Source organism: Chiloscyllium plagiosum, unplaced genomic scaffold, assembly GCF_037043375.1.
Source record: "Chiloscyllium plagiosum isolate Xiang-an unplaced genomic scaffold, Cpla_swu_hap1 HiC_scaffold_13, whole genome shotgun sequence".
Taxonomy (NCBI): Eukaryota; Metazoa; Chordata; class Chondrichthyes; order Orectolobiformes; family Hemiscylliidae; genus Chiloscyllium; species Chiloscyllium plagiosum.
This window is the reverse complement of record NW_028270151.1, coordinates 75945423-75960608: the sequence shown is the minus strand read 5'-3', so window position 1 is coordinate 75960608 and position 15186 is coordinate 75945423. Positions and strand designations below refer to the sequence as shown.

Genomic DNA, 15186 nt, shown 5'->3' with positions numbered 1-15186 from the left:
TGTAGGGAATGCTGGATGACTAAGGAAATTGAGGGTTTGGTTAAGAAAAAGAAGGGAACATATGTCAGGTATAGATAGGATAGACCGAGTGAAGCCGTTGAAGAGTTTAAAGGCAGTAGGAGTATAGTTAAGAGAGAAATCAGGAGGGCAAAAAGGGGACATGAGATAGCTTTGGCAAATAGAGTTAAGGAGAATCCAAAGGGTTTTTACAAATTCATTAAGGATAAAAGGGCAACTAGCGAGAGAAGAGGGCCCCTCAAAGAACAACAAGGCGGCCTTTGTGTGGAGCTGCAGGACATACTAAACGAGTATTTTGCATCAGTATTTATGTGGAAAAGGACATGGAAGATATAGAACGTGGGGAAATAGATGGTGACATCTTGAAAAGTGTTCATATTACACAGGAGGAAGTGCTGGATGTCTTGAAATGCATAAAGTGAATAAACCCCAGAACCTGATCAGGTGTACCCTAGAACTCTGTGGGAAGCTAGAGAAGTGATTGCTGAGCCTCTTACTGAGATATTTGTTTTATCAATAGACACAGGTGAGGTGTTGGAAGACTGGAGGTTGACTAACATGGCGCCACTGTTTAAGAAAAGTGATAAGGACAAGCCAGGGAACTATAGACCAGTGAGCCTGACGTCGGTGATGGCAAGTTTTGGAGGGAATCCTGAGAGACAGGGTGTACATGTATTCGGAAGGGCAAGGACTGATTGGGGATAGTCAACATGGCTGTGTGCGTGGGGAATTGTGTCTCACAAACTTGATTGAGTTTCTTGAAGTAACAAAAAGGATTGATGAGGGCAGAGCGGTAGATGTGATCTATATGGACTTCAGTAAGTTGTTCGACAAGGTTCCCCATGGGAGACTGGTGAGCACGGTTAGGTCTCATGGATTACAGGGAGAACTAGCAATTTGCATACAGAACTGGCTCAAAGGTAGAAGACAGAGGGTAGTGGTGGAGGGTTGTTTATCAGACTGGACGTCTGTGACCAGTGGAGTGCCACAAGAATTGATGCTGGGTCCACTACTTTTCATCATTTATATAAATGATTTGGATGTGAGGATAAGAGGTATAATTACGTTTGCTGATGACACCAAAATTGGAGGTGTTAGTGGACAGCAAAGAAGGTTACCTCAGATTACAACAGGACCTTGATCAGATGGGCCAATGGGCTGAGAAGCGGCAGATAGAGTTTAATTTGAGGTGTTGCATTTTGGGAAAGCAAATCTTAGCAGGATGAACACATTTAATGGTAAGGTCCTCGGGGGTGTTGCTGAACAAAGAGACCTTGGAGTGCAGGTTCCATACCTCCTGGAAAGTAGAGTCGCAGGTAGATAGGATAGTGAAGAAGAGGTTTGGTATGCTTTCCTTTATTGGTCAGAGTATTGAGTACAGTGATTGGGAGGTCATGTCGGACATAGGTTAGGCCACACTTGGAATATTCCATGCAATTCTGGTCTCTTTCCTATCAGAAAGATGTTGTGAAACTTGAAAGGGTTCAGAAGAGATTTACAAGAATGTTGCCAGGGTTGGAGGATTTGAGCTATAGGGAGAGGGGGAATAGGCTGGGGCTGTATTCCCTACAGCGTCGGAGGCTGAGGGGTGACGTTATAGAGATTTATGAAATCATGAGGGACATGGATAGGATATACAGACAAAGTCTTTCCCCTGGGGTGGGCATAGGTTTAGGGTGTGAGGGGAAAGATATGAAAGGGATCTAAGGGGCAACTTTTTCATGCAGAGGGTGGTACCTGTGTGGAATGAGCTGCCAGAGGAAGTGGTGGAGGCTAGTACAATTTCAACGTTTAAAAGGCATCTGGATGGGTAAATGAATAGGAAGGGTTTGGAGGGATATGGGCCAGGTGCTGGCAGGTGGGACTAGATTAGGTTAGCATAGCTGGCCGGCATGGACAAGTTGGACTGAAAGGTATGTTTCCGTGCTATACATGTCTATGACACTAAGTGGAGGGACATGTTATGCTGAGGAATGGAGAGCCTGCAGAAGGACTTGGACATGCCAGAAGAATGGGCAAAGATGTGGCAGAGGGGACACAATGTGGGAAAGTGTAAGATTATGTACTTTGGTAGGGAAAAAAAAAGACTATTTTATAAATGGAGACAGGCTATAGAAATGTGAAGCACCAAGGGACTTAGATTCTCTTTAGGCTAACATGCAGATTAAGTTGACAGTTAATGCAGCAAATGAAATGTCAGCTTTCATTTCAAGAGAGCTAGAACACAAGAGTGGAACTGCACTGTGGAGGCTGTATAAAGCTCTGTTCAGACCACACCGAGAATATTGCGAATTGTTTCAGACCCAGTATCGAAAAGGGGATATGCTGGCATTGGAGGTGCTCCAAGGGAGGTTTACAACAATGATCCCAAGGACGAGGGGCTTGACATGAGGGATCTGTACCCTGAATTTAGAAATGAGAGAGGGGGGAGGAATCTCTTTGAAATACTGAGATATTTGGATTGAGTGGACGTGGAGAAGATGTTTCCACCAGTAGGAGAGACTGGAACCCAAGAACATGACCTCAGAATATCAGGATGACCTTTTAGAAATAAGGTGAGGAGGTATGTCTTCAGCCAGAGGGTGGTGAGTCTGTGGAACCCACTGCTGCTGAGGCTGTATGGCCAAGTCATGGAGTGCATTTAAGACAGAGAGAGAAAGGTTCGTGAGAGAAAGTTATTCCAAGCATCACCTAAAAATACAATATCAGGAGACACTACATCTAGCTCTTCTGGGGGAGAGAGGCAAGGGGCCAAAGCATACAAAACAAAAACAAAGTTGTATGAAAGTCAACCTACCCCTCACTTTGCTGACCACACTACTTCAAAGAAAAGTCTCGACAGTCAAATGACAGATGTACAAAAATGAAAGCTCTCATTTTCTTACCACATAAACATGCTAATTATGAGGAAGAAGAGAAATCTGAATCTCAAATTGACAAAGATTTATAGATACTACCACTAGAATTTCAGTGGTGCACAATGGTGAGTGGCAGCACGACTGCAAAACAAACCAAAGAACTTATTTGACAACCGCAACGTGATCTGTGCAAAAATCAAAGTATTGATCATTTTTATATCCTGTTTTGGAAAAATACGCAGTGAACAAGAGCAATACTAACCTAATGGTAAGCTAAAATCGAGAATTCTCCAGGCTGTGAACAATGGACCATTCGAATTTCCCCATCTCAAATTAAAAGATAGTGTTAAATAAGGCTATAGAACTAAATTGAATAAATTGAGGTAAAGTACAGCCATGACCAAATTGAATAGTGGAAACTGTACAATAAGCTGACAAGCCAAAGTCCCCCAAACAGAATTGAGGGCAACATCAATTTTCAACTTAGATTTTGAACACTAACAGGATCCTTCTTTGTTGTTTTCTGGAACAGCATATTCCAAATTTATTTTCTACACCGTTAGCAATTTTTACCTTTTAGACACAAAGATTTGTCTTAGGAGTAGACAACTATTTGGTCCCTCTCGCCTACTCCATTGTTCAATAAGATCAGAGCTAATTTGATTGTGGCCTCAACTCCATTTTATAACCAACCCCTATGAATTTTAGATATTTTTGGATTAACAAGGGAGTCAATCTATATTTGCCTTGAAAATATTCCAGGATCTCATGCACCATTCTTTGGAAAGAGTTCCACAAATTCAATCGACTGACCATAAAAATGTCTCATTTCCACCTCCAATGGCAGGTCCATTATTTATAAACTGTATCACCTAATTCTAGTCTCTCCCACAGGTAAGGAACATTCTTTCAGCATCCACTCTGTCGAGTCCCCTCCGTTATACATTTCTTATAAAAGTTTCAATTACAGCACCACTCAATCTTCTAAACTCTAATAGAAACAACCCCAGTCATGTCCACTCTCTCAAGTTAGCCCTTGCATTCCAGTTATCAGTTGAGTGAACCTTTGCTGAACTGTTAACTCATTTATATCCTTTCCTAAATAAAAAAAACTCAAAACTGTATGCAGTAGCTCAGATGCTGCCTCGCTAAAGTACTGTGCAATTGCAGCAAAATGTGCCTACTTTCACAACCCACTGCCCTCGCATTCCATTTACCACCTGAATTGCTTGATGTACCCGCATACTAAGTTTGAGGCTCACATACCAAGACTCCCAGATCTCTTTGTACTTCGTATCTGCAATCTTAGTCCAGCTATATAACGATGCATTTCTATTCTTCCTGCCAAATGGACAACTCACATTTACCCAAATTATATGCCACCTGCCAAATTTTTGCCCATTTGCTTATCTAGACCCTGTTGCAGATTAGTGTTTTTCACATCTCACTTTGATTAGTATCCTTAAATTTATCAGCAAATCTAGCTACCATCGATTCAATTCATTCACCTCCCTATTCATTGAGGTAAAATATCAAAACCCCAACTGAACCCTATGACATGATACACGTCAAAAACTCCAAATACAACTGATCAGTACCACACAAAATTTAAACAAAAAGAAGTGCTTTGCAAATTACTGTAAAACAATGTGTTTATCCCTTTACTGGAAGCAAAAATGGAAAATAAAAAGCAAAATGGCATTTATAATTCTGGTGGAGATTTTATTATTGAGCGACACAAACTGCAAATATGTTGACAAAACGTAATTGACCTGAAATATCTACTTTGTTTTTCTGTCAATCTTACTATTTCCAGTAATTTTCACTCTCATTCTAAATTAATGCCAGGGTCTGCAATTAACTGATTTCCATTTTCATAGAATCCCTACAGTGCAGAAGCAGGCCATTCGGCCCATCGAGTCTACATCGCATCCTAACCCAGACCCACTCCCCAACCTATCCCCACAAGCCTGCATTTCCCACGGTTATTCGGCCTCCCCGACATATCTTTGGCACTATGGGCCATTTAGCATGGCTAATCCACCTAACCTGCCCATCTTTGGGCTGTGGGAGGAAACCGGAGGAAACCCACGCAGACACGGACAGAATGTGCAAATTGCACAGAGTTATCCGAGGGTGGAATCGAACCTGCTGCTAGGCATCAGTGCTAATCACTGAGGCACCGTGCCACCCATTTGCTCAATAGCAAATGCAGTGTATTTCTTTTCTGATCGCTGTTAAGTGGTGATCCTTCAAAAACCGCAGACGATCAAAACAACGTTGTGTGTTTCGACTGGGGACGTGAGGCTCAAGATGTCAAAACAAGAGCTGTCGACAACAACAAAGCAAAGTGGGAGCAAATAAAACAAAACGGCGGGGGGGCGGGAGAGAAAGAGAAGTGGTGGCATTGAAGTATGAACAGAAAATCCCTCTTCTATGCAACATCGGTAAATCTCAATTCCTCCCCACCCCAAACAAATCCACCAGCCGGTCTGAACCATTTACGAGGCCGACGCTGTGCGTGACAAGTCAGGAAGCAGTCAATTGTCAATGGCTGCAACCAGAGGCTGGGAACGAGGGAGGGAGGCAGCGCGGACATTGCAAAGGAAACGCCTCCCTCTCTCCCCGCCCCGCTCCACAATAACCATCGCCATAGAGGACGCCCGAAACAACAGCCTTTTCCCCCAAAACAAGGCCCGAAAAGGATGGGAGGGCTCGAGGAAATAACACCACCAGCAGCAGCAGCAGTACACCACAGCTCCCCACCCCCTCATCCCCGGGGAAATCGGCCATCCGCAGAGCCCCGGGGGCCCACCATCCCAGGGAAAGGTGGTGGTTGGCGAGGTGGACAGAGGGGGCGGGCTCGCCAGGCCCCGGTGTCAAAGTGACGATCAAAACGATAACGGACCCGGGACCCCCCCCCGACAATCGGACGGCGGAGGCAACGAAACGGAGAGGCCCGGATTCTTCCCCTCCCCCGGGGTGTGGGGGGCAACCCACCCTGACTGAACGATTCCAGCGATGCAGACTCTCCTCTCTCACTCCGCCTCACATCAGCGACGCTGCGCAACAACTGCAAGCTTTCCCCCTCCCCCTTCACTTGCCTCACTCCTCCTCACCTTCCCGCCGCCACTTCCGGCCAGCCCGGGCTTGTCCACGCCCCTTCCGGGCCTCACGCTGACGTCAGGTGGGCGGGTCCAGCCGGTGACGGCGGCAACAATAACATCGAGCGCGGTGGCAGAGGTAGAAAGTACGAGAAGGATCCAGCGTCGTCTGTGCAGAGCGTGAGAAGGGAAGGGATGAGAATTACCGCCTACAGCCGCAATGTGAAACTGCCTCCGAAATTTGAAAGAAGACGGTTTAGAACTGATGAGTTTTTATTTCGTATATTTTATGTCATGATACACCTCTAGAGCAGGTGGGGCTTGAACCCTGCATCTGAATTAGAGCCACTAACGCTACACCACTACAGCACAAATGGTTGGGTTTTGGTACTGTAGGGAAAAAGGAAGGGGGATAATAGGACAATGAATGGTATTGATTTTTGGACAATCTGATTACCTGCTGCAGTTTTCCCATTACTTCAGGCACTGATGGAGACCATTTGGCCTCTCAATGTCCCATGTCGAGCTTTGTAGAAACGAATTTAAGTTTAATTTTTATCTTTTTAATTGTCAGCTTTCCGTATGGCAATCCAATCAATCTTTTTCCCTCACTTAATCCCCAATGTTTGACCAGTTTTCTGTTCAAATCCTCAATTGTCTCACACAAATGGTCAACATTTTCCAGCTTATTACTGCTGGCTAAACCACACTTTATGTCCCCAGTGTGTTTTGCCACCACCTAATCAGAACAGAACAATTTTTCCTTCTGTCAGAACTTGCTTGGGAATGTTGCGCCAATAATCATGCACCACTCACTGTTCCACACATCATCACAAGATGTGTAAACATATAAAACTCAGAATGAGGCCAGCAACACCCAATTTGCTTGATTGACTGCTTTCTTCAATAACAGTAAAAGACAAAAAGATCTGAATCTGCTTAACATTTAATGAGATTATGGCTGATCAGATAACCCCCAATTCTGTTTTTATGCCTTATCCGCATAGCCCTTGATTCCCTTATTTAAAATCACCCATTTTAGTCCTAGTAATAAGTAAAGATCTTGTTTCTATAGCTGTCTGCAATAAAAAATGCCAGAAATTAAATACCCTCTGGAAGAAGAAATTCCACCTCATCTCTGTTTCAGCTGAGTTTTAGCATTATTGCACCTTCTGACTGTAGACTCCCATGAGTGGAAAGCACCACACTGCATTTATCTTGTCAATCCTCTGAAGAATTGTACATATTCCAATGAATTGCCTCCGAAGAATTGTACATATTCCAATGAGTTGCCTCATTCTTCAGTTCTGTCTTCAATGAATATAAGCCCAACCTTACTCAATCTCTCCTCAAGAAAACTACTTCATGCCTAGGATCAGCTCGTGACGCTTCTCTGGATTGACTACAGTGCCACAAAGCTTTTCTTTTTTAAAGGGAACAAACACTTCACAGTATTCCAATTGTGATCTAACTAGTGCCTTATAGTTTTAGAAAGTCCTCCCCGTATTTATACTCAACTCCCTTTGCAATAAAAGTCAACATTCCATTTGCCTTCCCTGTTATATGCTGAATTTGCATGCTAGCTTTCTGTGATTTATGCTCAAGAAGCTCCAAATCGCTCTATGGTGCAGCTTTCTTCCATCTTTGCCATTTAAATAATATTTAGCTCCTTTATTCTTCCAGCAAAACTGCATAACCTCACATTTTCCAACATGATTTTCATTATACCAAGTTGTTGCCCATTCGTTCAACATAACAACAAACACAATAACTGGTGACAAGGATGGAGTTGAGCCACAAACTGTGTACTTTGTTTCTTTATCAGAAAGAAAGACATTGCCCAGATTTCGTAAACAGTGCAAAATTGTGGAGGGAACATCGGGAGAAACGTCACAGGGATGAAGTCGATGCTAGGGAACAACGGTATGCACTGGGGAGCAGGCTGAGAGTGGTGGTCATGAGGGGACTTGGGCCACAGCTTAAGGCAAAGAGGGCAGTACTCATCCAGGAGCTTAATGATGTGTGTCATGAGGACTGTCAGGCTGTGAGGGATTTTAGGGAAAAGTGGTACATTAACCAGTTGGTGAGGGAACGGTAGGTGCAGAGGGCATTTACCTAGGTGATTCGCGTACTGAATGGCTGCTAGACACAAGTGGCAGGAAAAGTTCCTGATGTTGAGAAACAAAATGGTGGGAAATATTGGAGGGATGGGATATTTAAAAGAGAAAGATTGTTGGACTCTGCACACTGAACATTTTAATGCATGTTTCAAGATGAATTGTGTGGCTGAGGGAATAATGGTACTGTTTGAGAACCATTAAGAGTAAGACCTTCATAATTCTGAGGGTTGTGGTGCAACTGGAGAAACCCATGGAGAAGACATACCAAGAGCTGGGGAGTTATTTTTAACCAGTGTCACTAATGGTCACGGAATGTTTCTGGTTTTATAAATGGGTACAGCATGAAGGAGAGAGAGGTGCTGGAAAAGTACCGCCAGTCAGGCAACATCTGAGGAGCAGGAGAATAGACGTTTCGCACAGGAACGAGCTCGTTCCTGATGAAGGGCTTATGTCCGAAATGTCAACTCCCTTTCTTCAGGAAGAAGGGCTTATGCCCGAAATGTCGATTCTCCTGTTCCTTGGATGCTGCCTGACCTGCTGCATTTTTCCAGCAACACATTTTCTGTTCTATGTTATTCCCAAATTAGAGGGCATGACAGTAAAGATGGAAGTCATTATGGGTGTAATGGTGCCTCCAATTCCCAAATCACTTTATAGGATAAAGTTAAAGTCAGTGCCATTGAAGCTTGCCAAGATTACACTATAGACATACTCAGACCAACTGGTGCCACTGAAGGGTTGTGCACTGGTAAAAGTACAGCTGAGGGACCAATGTGCCAAACTGCCTGTGTATAGAATGTAAAGGTGACCACCGTATATTATTTGGGCAGTCCTGGTTAGAGAAGTTAAAGTTAATTAGGTTATGGTTAACAGGCTGGTAGACTCAAAAACAAGTTTGCAAGAGATTTTGGACAGGTGAAATGCATTGAATAGAATCTTGGGGGAAATGAAAGGGGTAGAAATTCAACTTCAGTTGAAGCAGGAGGCTTAACCAAGTAGTCTGAAGGCACATCCACTACTGTATATTATCCAGCCTAAAGTGAAAAAGGAACTGGAATGGCTGGTGAACCTGAGAGTGTTGGAATCAGTAACCACCTGTGAATGGGCCACTCCAGTCACCCCAGTCGTTAAAACAGATGATGCAGCAAAGATTTGTGGTGATTTTAAGGTCACAGTCAACCCAGCCCAATGTGCAGATCAATATCCACTTCCATGCATTTCAGATTCTTCACTGGACAGGCTGGGGGAAGAAATTTTCAGAAATAGATCAGTTGCAGGATTACTTACAGATGGACCATGCAAAGGAGTCCCAGCCACTGCTGATGACTGACACACAGGTGACTGTTTTGCTATGACTGGCTGTCTTTTGGATCATGTCAGCACCGGCTCTATTTCAGAGGGCCATGGACCAAATTTTTAATGGATTCCAAAGGGTCCAGTGTTATTGGATGACATTTTGATTACTGGATTGTACAAAAAGGAGCAATTGAAAAGCCAAAAAGAAACTCTAAAAGGTTAGTGAAACATGGCCTAAAAGTAAAAAGGGAGAAATGCAAGTTTTTTCTTAGAGGCATTCATAGAGTTCCAGGGCCATGTGGTCAATGATAAGGGAAGATGCAATGTGCTGCAGAAGATGGAATATCCAGTACCACATTCCATCTGGCCTAATGTGAAGGTGCAACTGGAACTGAAACCTGAGAGTGTTGGAACCAGTAATCACCAGTGAATGGGCTATTCCAGTTATTCTGATCTTAAAAACAGATGACATGGTGAAGATTTGTTGTGACTTTAAGGTTGCAGTTCACCCAGTCCAATGGATGGATCAATACCCACTACAACACCTAATATGGTCAGTGGACTGGCTGGAAGAAAGACATTCTCAAAAGTGGATCTGTCGCAGCCAACTTACAGATGAGGCAAGCAAGGGAATCCCAGCCACAATCGTTAGATAGTGACACACAGGCAATTGTTTCATTACAAGTAGCTCCCCTTTGTCATCATATTAGCACTGGCTCTATTTCAGAGGGCCATGGACCAAATTTTGAATGGATTGCCAGGTGTCTGGTGTTATTGGATGATATTTTGGTCAGTGGATCAACCAAAGAGGTGCATTTGAAAAGCTTAGAGATAAAAAGAGGGAAATGCGAGTTTTTTGTTTTGAAGATTCCTTTGAGTTTCTGAACTATTTAATTGATGTTAAGGGGCTACACTAGGTGCCAAAGAAGATAGAGGCTGTCATAAAGGTTCTTAGACCAGAGAATGTATCTCAACTGAGATCATTCTTGGGACTTGTAAATTCCAATGTCAAGTTTATGCCAGAGAAGCATAGAAATGCAGTTGCTTTGTCTAGGTTCACAATACTAAGAAATAAAGATGTTCCAGACTGGAACCTGAGAATTATGTACTTTTTCCAGGAAGACAAGGTTATGGTGTCAGCGTGTCAGGTATAGAAAACTACCCAGAATGACCAGCCTTGAGCCGAGTGGTGCACTTAGTCCTGAGAGGACAGACTTGTCATAGAGATCGCCCAGAATTATTCCTGCTGAAGGGTATTTGCCCGAAACATCGATTTCCTGCTCCTCGGATGCTGCCTGACCTGCTGTGCTTTTCCAGCACCACTCTAATCTAGACTCTGATTTCCAACGTCTGCAGTCCTCGCTTTTGCCTTATGACTCCACCTATCCAGGAGTTGGGAGTTGTCTGTATCAGATGGGTATTTAGTGTTGGAAATGAGAGTTGTTATTGCTGTCCTGTTAAGAGGAAAAATGTTGGGTAAAGTGCATCCCAGTGTGGTGTGCATGAAAGAAATAGCCAGAAGCTGTGTCTGGTGATCAAATGTGGATTCGCAGGTTACACGAAGCTGGATCATGTGAATCCTGTGCATTAGTAAGGAAGGGCCTTTGTTGTCACCTTTTCAACCATGCGAGTGGGATCATTCAACGTGGTTGCAGTTTCATATCAATTTTGCAGGACCAGTAGAGGGATGAATGTTACTAATGGTTGTGAATACTCGCTCCAAGTGGCCATAAGTGACAATCATGAAGTCAGTATCAGCAGGAGCAATGATAGATTGATGGTATGAAAGATTTGTCAGGTTTGGAAACTCTGAACAACCTGTGAGTGACAATGGTCCACCATTTGTGGTGCATGAGTTCAAAGAGTATCTAGAAAATCATGAAATTAGGCATATGAGATCAGCTCCATATCAACCTGCGACAAACAGTCTGGGCAACAAGAGCCAATCAGAGGCATAGCTGTGGAACAACCAGAGATTGTGGAAGCACAGGAGACTACATTAGAAAATGTTCCTGAGATGGGGAGATGGTCTTCTAGGAATCACCATCCCCTGAGAGACTGATCGTGTCAGTGCAAACTATGCAAGGGCCGTTTTCTCTTTCTAATTTTTTGCACATGTTCCTGATGATGTGTATATTTTAGCTACAATGCTTGTATCATCATCATAAGTGTTGAAGATATATGTAATGAAATGAGGACTATGGTAATTAAGGCTGAGGGATTTTACACATCGTTGGGTGTGTGTAGCCCCTTTAAGTGAATATGTCATGTGACCTGGAGGCCAGAGGTGGAGGAGATAGACACTGTGGAGCTGAGTGGACATACAATTATGTGCTCCTTGTTCAAGTTTACTCTCTATCTATCTTGTGTTCTATTTCTGTTTCTAGAGATGCAGGCCACAAACTTTGCAAATGCCTTTTTTTTGTCGGGAAGAAAGATGTCACCCAGAGTCCGAAAATAGCGTTGAATGATGGAGGTAACGTTGAGGGAATCGGTCACAAGGGCACCGGACTGATGTTGATGCCAGGGAAGAACAATATGCACTTTGGATCTGGCTGAATGCTGTGGTTGTGAGGAGTCTCAGACCGCAGCCGATGGTTGATGAGGGGAGTACTCACCCGGGAGCTTACCGAAGTTGTTGCAGACAGCGGTCACAAGAGTTTTTGGGCTGTGGACATCGCTAGGAAAGAGCAGCACACTAATACAGTTGATGAGGTTGCAGTTGTTATGGTGGGCAATCACCACGGGGATTGGGACTGCGAACGGCTACTTGATTCGAGTGATGGAAATACAGAATGATGGGCAATACTGGAGGGATGTGATATTTGATGAAGGACAGAATGTTGAACACTACACCGAATGTTTTAATGTATATTTCAAGGAGAATAAGCTGAAAGCATAATGGCACTGACTTTTCTTGAGTACCATCGGGAGCAGGACTTTCAAGATTTTAAGGAGTCTAGTACAACCAGAGAAATCCATGGAGAAGACATACCATGAACTGGGGAGTTATTTTGCACCAAAGTCACTGATCTTTGCAGAATGTTTCTATTATTCAAAATGGGTATAACAAAATGGACAGTCTATCGCCCAATTTGTACAAGTCTAAAAGAGGTTTGTGAAACATTGCAAGATCACAGAGTTTCTCCAAACTACCTTGCAGGACAATTTGGCTTGTGGCCTCTGACACAAGGCCATCCAATGGAAGTTATTAACAAGAAGAGACCTGGATTTCAGAGTTGAAGTTGCTACTCGATGGAATTTGCCACTAGTGAAGCAGCCCAAATGGGTGATGGTATTCAGATGCACCGACTAGTGGAAACTCAGCAAAGAGCAGTAACAATCATAAAATGACTTCAATGTGGCAAGGGTGCCACAAGGAGTCAACGTGTTGGACTCAAGAAGTGCTGTGCTGTTGATGTAAGCAATTGCGCCATATTCCCCAAAATTGCTGAGTACAAATCAAGGAAGAAAAAGCTGGTTAAAGTAGACAATTCTTGGACAAGGCATAAGATACGTGCCACCAGCCAAGGAGCAGATTGGGAGTCAGTTCGGTTGATGAGAGAAGCAAAAGGCCCAGAGTCAGCAGGGTTTTGGTTAAACAACATGTTGATGTGGAGTGAAGCTGATCATTCTGGGTTCTGCCAAATGAAAAGATAAGACATTAAAGATGGAAATTGAAATTGGGGTGTAGCAGTGGCTCTGATTTCCAAACCAATATATAGGGTAAATTTAAAGGCACTGCCATGAAAGCTTGCCTGGATTACACTACAGACATATACGGAACTGAAGGGCTGTGTGCTGGTAAAATTACAGCGGAGGGAACCAGTGTGGCGAACAGCCTGTGTATGAAATGCAACTTCCCTGCAATATTTGGATGTTTCTGGTAAGAGAAATTACAGTTAAATCGGAACATGGTTAATAATTTGGCGGACTCAAAAATGAGTTTGCAAGAGATTTTGGACAGGTAAAAGGATATTTTCAGAGGGAATTCTGGGGGAAGCGAAAGGAGTTGGAATTAAACTTTGATTGACTTTAAGGTTACAGTCATCCCACCCTGATGTGTGGATCAGTACCCACTTCCACGGAATTAGGACCTGCACAGTGGACTGGCTGCAGAAAGAAATTCTCAAAAATTGATCAGTCGCAGGCCTACTTAAAAATGGGACATATGAATGAGTCCTAGCTGCTGCTGATGACAGTGATACACAGGTGATTGTTTGGCCACAATTGGCTTCCTTTTAGCATCATGTCAGCACTGGCTCTATTTTAGAGGGCTATGGACTAAATTTTGAATCGATTGTGAGGTGTCCAGTGTTACTGGCTGGTATTTTGGCTACTGGATCTTCTGAAAAAGAGCACTCAAAAAGCCAAGAAGAAAGCATAAAATGGTTGGAAGAACATGGCCTTAGCACTACTGGGAAATATGTTCTTGACTGGAACCTGAAAATTAAGTACTTTTCCCAGGAAGGCAAGGTACAGGTATTAATGAGTCAGATGCGGAAAGCTACCCAGAGTGACCCCAGTGGTGAAATTAATTCTGAGAAGAAGGACGTTTCATAGAGACTGTCCAGTGTTATGACTCCACTTGTCCAGGAGGGGTCATAAAGATGTGTGCTTAATGTGGGGAATGAGAATTATTATCCCTGTCCTATTAAGAGATAAGGTGCGAGAAGAAGTGTACTACAGCGTGGTGCAAATGAAGGAAATACCCAGAAGCTACTACCTATGGTCAAATGTAGGATCCCAGATTGACGAGAAAGCAGGATCATGTGAATCTTACACATGTCAGAAAGGGTCCTCCATTGTCGCTCCATCTCCCATGGGAGCAGCTTCAATCACCGTGACAATGGATTCATGTCAATTTTGCAGGACCAGTAAAGGGCTGGGTTTTATTAGTAGTCATGGGTGCCCACTTCAAATGGCCTGAGTTGGCAACCGTGAAGTCAGTGTCAGTGGAAGCAATGGAAAACCAACTGGATGAAAAAGTTGCCAGGTTCAGGAACCCTGAACAAGTAATGAGTGACAGTGCTCTGCTGTTTGTGGTGCATGAGTTCAAGGAATACCTGGAAAATCATGGAATTAGACATATGAGATGGGCTCCTTGTCACCCTGCAACGAAAAGCCAGGGTAACCAGAGCCAATCAGAGAGAGGCATACTTGCCGAACGACTTGAGATTTTGGTAGCCCAGGAGACCACATTCAAAAAGGTTCTTGAGAGGAGAAGATGGTCTTCTAGGAATCAACATTTCCCCAAGAGACTGATGGTGTCAGTGTAAACTACAAAAAGATTGTTTCCTTTTTCCATTATTTTGTACGTATTCCTGATTATGTAGATTTGTTATTTATTGGATCCATATATATTATGTAAGAACATAAGAGCAGAAGTGGCCCATCGAGCCTACTCTGCCATTCAATAAGATCATGGCTAATCTTTTTGTGGATTCAGCTGCACTTACTGCCCATTCACTGTAACCCTTAATTCCCTTACATTTTCAAAAATCTATCTTTGCCTAAAAAAAACAATAATAAAGGGATTAGGGAAATAAAGGATGAGAGATGTTACATATGTAGTTGTGTGTGTTGCCCACTAAGAATCTCAGGTGCCACAGGTGACCTAGAGGTGAGAGATAAAGGGGCTGTCTAGAACGGAATATAGAGCTGAGTGTGCACACAATTAAGTATTCCTTCTTGAAGTTTACCATCTGTCTGCATCATGTTCTATTTCTTTTTCTAGTAAAGCACAAACACAAGAATTAGTGATGAGGATAGGATTCAGGCCTCAAGCTG

The 15186-nt window shown here is 43.4% G+C and overlaps 1 protein-coding gene and 1 long non-coding RNA gene across 2 annotated transcripts in view; one reads left to right on the top strand and one right to left on the bottom strand.

Moving 5' to 3' along the window:
- fam168b (family with sequence similarity 168 member B) overlaps positions 1-5955 on the bottom strand; it is a 44570-nt gene extending 38615 nt beyond the window's left edge. The window contains exon 1 of the mRNA XM_043701918.2: positions 5877-5955. The gene's annotated coding sequence lies outside the window, so the exon portion shown is untranslated. The remainder of the gene's footprint in view (positions 1-5876) is intronic.
- Positions 5522-14833, top strand: LOC148148345 (uncharacterized). Its single transcript, XR_015759217.1, has 2 exons — positions 5522-6294; positions 11784-14833. It is a non-coding gene; the product is annotated as an uncharacterized LOC148148345 (long non-coding RNA).
- The last annotated feature ends 353 nt before the right edge of the window (positions 14834-15186 follow it).